Genomic DNA, 7,125 nt, shown 5'->3' on the forward strand with positions numbered 1-7,125 from the left:
TAAGTTGATTCTGTTTGGAAAGAGATCAGGGAAGGCCTTCTACCTGTGTCACAGAAATTAGGAAGTAGTCTAATATAGCAAGCATCAGAAAGACAGATATCAGATTTAAGGTGAGTGCCGGGGAAGCTTTTCAAAATCCCTGAAGTCCTGATTTGCCTTGCCTGTCAGGTCTTCTCCTCATGACCTTGTCATGGGTGGGATCTCGTGTGCTGGCTCCCAGCAGATAGAGATTTATATTTGTTTGAAGCACAGTTATAACTTCAGTTTGGCCCATATAAGTAACCATATTATGTCTCTTTTTTTTTTAAAGTAAGTATGCCATTTAGAAAAGTACATTTGAAATGGGGTGATATGTCTTCCAATAAGGTTAAATATCATTTATGGTGTGATAAATATTTCCTACTGCCTTTTATACAAGACACAAATATACATAACACACATAAATGGGTATAATATTTGCAGTGTTACTATTTCCAAAGTGCAGATGATTAAGGGAACAGATTGTCTACAAAATACCTTTGGGGGCAAAAGTTTAAGAAAGTTTGAGGAATACTGCTTAGCTCATGATAAAAGGTTAGGTAAGACCATGGAGTAACTAGAATGATAGTAAAGATAATCCAAGCACAGAGATTGGCATATCATCTGTGAGGATCATATTCAGTAAAACTAAGAGGCTCCCACTTTTCAGACTTGTTGAATATGTTAATGAGTCAGTTTCAATCTGTGAAGTGTGTTGAAAGTTGTTATTTACTGGAACTGAAGTTAGAGAAAGAACGACGGCTATAACCCTAAATACTTCTGAATTAAGAACATATCACTCTATAATACTAATCATTATGCATTGAGAAAGAATTTAGTTCTTTTATTTTCTACCAGAGGAATATTTTCAAATCCTTTATAATGACAGCTTTCCTGTACTTAGATGTGACATATTATTACTAATAGCTTTGAAGGATGTACAGAGTACCAGATGAGGTGATAGAATTCAGTCCTGGTAATAGCTAGGTGGCCAAGAATAAGTCCTCTTCACATTTCTTCATTTGTATTATCACAGAGATAAACCATTTTGTGACTATTCTTCTATTCAAGAGAGAGCTTGTGTAATGAACACATAACTGAATGGCTAGTACTATGATCTGAGTTTCTGTTTGTGAAGCATCAGCTTGACCACTCCCAGTGAGGTCTGCCCCTGGGAACAGTGGATCGTTGCAGGGTTGGATGGGAATTCACTCTTATGATGAATAGTGTCTCAGTCAGTAGAGACATAGCTTCAAAGGGATGCAGTTGAAATGATGCAAGTTCACACATTTTGAAATCCTGTGCCATTTGAAAATGGCATTCTGCCTTCTTTTACCCAAATGAGAATATACTGATAATGATGTGTCTTCGAAGGTGTCAGCTGGAAACTGTTTACAAATTAGACTTAAGTATAGCTAAGTGACAGGTATAGTTCTATCATTTTATAACCAACTTAGGTGACTGTTTTTTTTTTCTTTGACATTTCTTATGTAAATGAAATTTGAATTTCTCTGCCACCCACAAGGTTTGCTTTCTAAATGCTTAAACATTTAGAACATCTTTTTCATTAAAAAAAAAAAAAAAACAGAATATCTATTTTAAATCTTTCTTTAAAAACCTTAACAGCTCTGGTCCTATCAAAACAACTCCCTATTAAGTGATTGTATAATTTGCTCCAAGTTTGATCCTGACTTATTTGACTAATGCTTAGATTTGCTAACTTGAAACTCTAATGCATCATGATTTCTAGCTATTTTTTTTTTGTAGAGTGAAGTTCTCGTCAGTATGTTACCATTCTTTAGTTACCCTGACATGATCCGAGAAATTTTATTTGGATAATATCTTGTTTTCTACATACAGGAGCCATCAGGTAATTGGACTTTAAAGGCCACAGAGAAGACATTAGACTGAATTTTTTAGGTGATTTGAGCAACTTTTTTGATTATTAAACATGGTCTTATTAATATGAACTTCTATTATGAAACTATTGATATAATTGGACCACTTGTATACAGGGGCAATTATATCATATTTAAAATGTGCCAGTAGTTCACCTGTTTTTGTCTGTGTAAACAAATTGTAGCCTCAGGATGAAAACCTTGAGCTTTATAAACTGTTAGCTCTATTTAATCTCTCTTGGAAAAATATCAAAACTTAAGTGTTTTCATTTTGGTCAATATGTAGATCATGAGATGAGTGGATAAAAAAGCATGTCTGTGTTTCAGAGACATTTCTTAGAAAAAGGAGGAACATGAGCATCTAGTATATATAGGAGAGTCTTAGAGACAATGCATATTTCTCTTTTATGCAGTTTTCTGTGTGTGTGTGTATTGCATGTATGTTTCTGTTTTTCCTCTTGTACTAATTTCATTTAACTTTATTTTTCTACTAATTATCTCTGGGAAAGTATTTATGCAATGGTTTTATTTCTGTTTTGATGAGTTAATGATTCTTTTTATATAATGAAATCAGTAAGTTGGATTACAAACACATATGTAATCACACACATGGGTGGTGTTAATATTGGTGCTGAGGGTGATGCTGATGATTTACTTGGGGGGGGGAGTGGTGAAATCAACAAAGATTGTTCAGGGATTTAGTCCCCTCCTTCTGGAAGCATTCCAAGGAAGCATTAGTTTTTGTATAAACAATGGGATAGGAATTTCCAACAAAAGAAAGTGCTACTGCAGTTAATTCCATCTCCTCTCATCTTTCAAGGAAAACACAGTGAGTTGGGGAGATTAAGGGTTAAAATAACCTTTGTAAAGTCCTTCATTAGAGTCTGTTTTTGATGCCTGTGCTCAAGGCATGAGTCTTCTGAGGAACACAGGGCACTACTCCTCCTGTAAAAAGACGATCCAGAGGCTCTCCCTAAGTACATTGCTATCACTGCCTTTTGTCCAGAATTTTATTGAAAATCACTTAGCTCCATGAGAAATTCAGATGCAAGAAACACATATTAGCTTCTTGGATTCAAATCCAGGCTTTAACACCATAAACTGTATATTGTTAAGCAAATTATATTTTGCTTTATCTCAGTCGTAAAATGTCTCATTATACCTCATTCGAGAATTCAATGAGAAAACATGTATAAAGTGTTAGCAAAATGTCTGGTACATGGTGCATAGCATGTATTAAATGATTTATTATTTGCATTTTTAAAATTTGTATTTGTATATAAATTATATGTTTCTTTATAGACATTACATTGCAGTTAATTTAACTTTATCTGGAGACCAGTAATACATTTATTATTTATGTCATTGAGAGGATAACAGGCAGGAAGGCCAGAGGCATCCAAATGGAGGAAATAAGCTACAAGTGCCAGACATTTTTATCTCTCTTAAGCAGCAGGAGGAAACAAACTAGCAATATTTTTTTTCCTTCTCTATACAAATTTAAAAGGAGGTTTCTCTTAAAATGCTGTGTTGCCATGACACCTGGTTTCACCTGAAGCTAACTATTCTCAAACCTTGAGTTAACCAATACATTTTTCTTATGGAAATGTTTGTCTTAAGCTATGTTAAACGTACTCTACGTTTACCCCAGACTCTGTCGTCAAGTTGGTTCTGCCAAATTGCTCAGAACCTACTTGACAAACTGGTATGTTATACTGAGATATTGTTCCCCTAATCTACGTAAATGAAACTATTTGTATGGTAATCTGCCCTTCTACAAGATTCAAGTCAATTGTTTTATGGTCTGGGATGAATTATCTGGTGCCATTCTGAGTTTTAAGACATTCCTTTCTTTTCATTAACAGACTGCTGGTGACTATCTAACATCCAGCTGAAGACTAGCCCCTAGGGGGGGTACTCTTTCTGCCCCTTTCTGATGCCTATGTCAGAAGCTTTCTCTAGCTCCTTTATACTTTAATAAAACTTTATTACACAAAAGCTCTGAGCAATCCAGCCTCGTCTCTGGCCCAAGATTGAATTCATCTCCTCCGGAGGCCAAGAATCCCAGCATCTTATCATTCAGCAACAACCTTTCATCATCAACAAAATTTTATAAATGAATGATTGAATCAAAATAAAATGAGATTGTTTTTACTTTACTTCTTGGCTAACCTGTGATATTCAAAAATCACAGTACATAGTGTAGGTAAGGCTATGGGAAAAATTTCTACTTCTCTGTTGATGAGTGACCTACAACATCTTATCACGTATTTATTGATCATTTAGATTTATTTTTCCTTTAGTTTTTTTATATTTTTATTTATTTATTTTTTGTTCATTCTTAGAGATATTGCTTTAATTTAGATATTAATTCTGTGTATATCCTCTAAAATTTAAATCTTTCTTTAAACTATTATGCTTTTTTTAATTGATGTGAGTTTCTTTTGTTATGAGACAGCAGGAAAAAAATGAAATCACTAAATATATCTATATGGAATTTCAGTGATTGGTAAATAAGATTCTTCTACCCCTAGAATGCACACAATCATTATCTTGGTAAATGAAAAGTAAAGATAATTTTTGCTTTATCTCCTTATTAAAAGTTTAATCAGTATTCAGCTTTGATAAGATATTAACTATACATACAATTTAGTTAGTTTTCAGTTGGAAAGGTAAGTGAGGCACCTCATTTACTTAAAAATGTGTCCTTTTTCCACACTTCTCTAAATTACTTCTTCATTAGTATATAAGATTTTTGAGGTTAGAGATGTTGTTTTAATCAGTTTTGTATTATGTGCCCTGAAAGTATGAAACATAATAACTATACTGCCCATTGATTAAGTGAAAAAAACAAATTTTCTAAAGATTTCAGGGAATCTCTCATAATAATTATATTTACAGGTAATTTTATCCAGAACATAGACATTCAGAAGCAACTATGGAACAAAGGAACAATGTAACTGAATTTGTCCTCTTGGGACTCACTCAGACTGTCCAGGATCAGAAAATATTATTTGCCATGTTCTTACTCATCTACATTGCAACCATGGTGGGCAACCTACTCATTATTGTGCCTGTAGTGTTCAGTCCAATCCTTGATGCTCCCATGTATTTCTTTTCTTGGCTACCTATCATTTATGTGTTAGTCGCTCAGTCGTGCCCGACTCTTTGTGACCCCATGGACTGCAGCCCACCAGGCTCCTCTGTCCATGAGATTTTCCAGGCAAGGATACTGGAGTGGGTTGCCATTTCCTTCTCCAGGGGATCTTCCCAACCCAGGGATCAAACCTGGGTCTCCTGCACTGCAGGCAGACTCTTTACCGACTGAGCTACAAAGCTGTTTATTCTACTACAGTCATCCCAGATATGATAGCAGGCTTGCTGTGTGAGAAGAAAAACATTTCCTTCCAAGCTTGCATGACTCAGCTTTTTATGTGGCACTTTTTTGGTGGTGCTGATATATGCCTTTTTGTCGTTATGGTCTATGACCGCTATGTGGCCATCTGCAAACCCTTGCATTATTTGACAATCATGAATCAGCAAGTGTGTGTTCTTCTGCTGCTGTTGGCCTGGGTTGGTGGGTTTTTACATGGCGTATTTTATCCTCTCTTTGTTTACAACCTTCCCTTCTGTGGCCCCAATGTCACTGACCACTTCGTCTGTGACAGTGTACCCCTTGTTAAAACTTGCCTGCACTGACACCCACATCACTGCTTTCACAGCGGTGGCCAAAGATGGGGCAATGTCTGTGGTCATCTTTCCACCCTTACTCGTCTCCTATGGGGTGGTCCTGCACTCCCTAAGGAATGTTAGTCAGGAGGGGAGGTGCAAAGTCTTGTCCACCTGTGGCTCCCACATTACCATGTGGTCCTCTTCTTTGTGCCCTGTATTTTTCCATATGTGAGACTTCCTTCCACCATCAATAAATCCTTAACTGTGTTTTACACCACTATCACCCCTATGCTGAGCCCTCTAATCTATACTCCGAGAAATAGTGAGATGAAAACTGCCATGAAAAACCTCTGGACCAGAGAAAGAAAATGAGACAGCAGGAAATGTATGATCCACTTTCAAAGAAGAATTGCTCTTTGCTGGTGTAATATCAAATGCTCTTGGGTAATATCAAAATTTATCAAATTTCTCCTCAGGATTCAACTAATTGGGTATGATAAAAACATTTATTATGTGAATTCTTCTAAAGAACAAAATGTATCTTTAATTTTTCCATTATTTTCTAGTTTAAAGTATATATTTTGTTTGAAATAAAACTTTAAGGTTGTCTCATTTTTTTTAAAGAAACTAGTAGCATAAAATGTCTCTACTGAGACCATAGATATACATTCTATATATGAGTTTAGTTATAGTTAACACAGGTACTGTGTGGTATATCCCGCGCAGGTAGCAGGAGCAGCAGAAGCAGTAGCCGCCGTGCGGGGGAGCCATGAAGCACTATGAGGTAAGAAACGAGAAAACGGGGATTGAGCGACTGCCGCAGATCTATTTTTCTTTTTCGTGAGACAGTCGGACCCCGTTTTAATTCCTGTGCCCAGAAAAGAGAGCCGGAGGGCGCAGGTGCAGTAGGAGTGCGTTGTGCCCAGGGCCACTTGTAAATCACAGTATGCATGTGTGGGGGAGGTATTTATAATTCTGCAACCCTGGCTGTTTTGGGGGTGCCTTTTCTTGGGGTCTCTGCAGTACCTGGGAAGCTTGCAGGTTCCTCACAGCTCCCCCTGCGGGGTGAATTGTAGACTTTGGCAGGGGATCAACGAGGGTGTAGAACCCTTGCTCTCACTGAGGGTGTCTTGCACAAACCTTACACCATGCCTCCGCCTGGGGCTTAGAAAGGGGCTTTGCTGTCAGTCCTCTCTGGTATGACCTTTGGACCCCTTCCCTTGCCCCGCCCCGACGGCTCCCCGAGAGAGGCTTAGGCAGTGAAGGAGGTGTAGCTGCAGTGTTAGCTCCTGCTGAACAGCAAAGCTGATCTTTGCTTTCTGGTAATCTAAGAGATCATCTGCGTCAAGCCCTGCGTGTCACCGAGGAGAAATCTCACACCCACAGCCACTTTTGAAGTCCAGGGCTTCTGACTCTTAACTAGGACTTCTTTTACCCTTAAAACGAAGTGTTCTAATGAACTTATCAACCTAGCTGATAATATAATATTAATAATTATTGCTGGCTGTATAAGTAGCATTAAATGATAAACTAATTT

The 7,125-nt window shown here is 37.2% G+C and overlaps 1 pseudogene; it reads left to right on the forward strand.

Annotated features, from left to right (window-relative positions):
- Window positions 1-4,854: 4,854 nt before the first annotated feature.
- LOC139033719 (olfactory receptor 4A47-like) lies at window positions 4,855-5,960 on the forward strand (annotated as a pseudogene).
- The last annotated feature ends 1,165 nt before the right edge of the window (window positions 5,961-7,125 follow it).

The sequence above is a fragment of the Odocoileus virginianus genome, unplaced genomic scaffold, assembly GCF_023699985.2.
Source record: "Odocoileus virginianus isolate 20LAN1187 ecotype Illinois unplaced genomic scaffold, Ovbor_1.2 Unplaced_Scaffold_40, whole genome shotgun sequence".
In the NCBI taxonomy this organism is placed as follows: domain Eukaryota; kingdom Metazoa; phylum Chordata; class Mammalia; order Artiodactyla; family Cervidae; genus Odocoileus; species Odocoileus virginianus.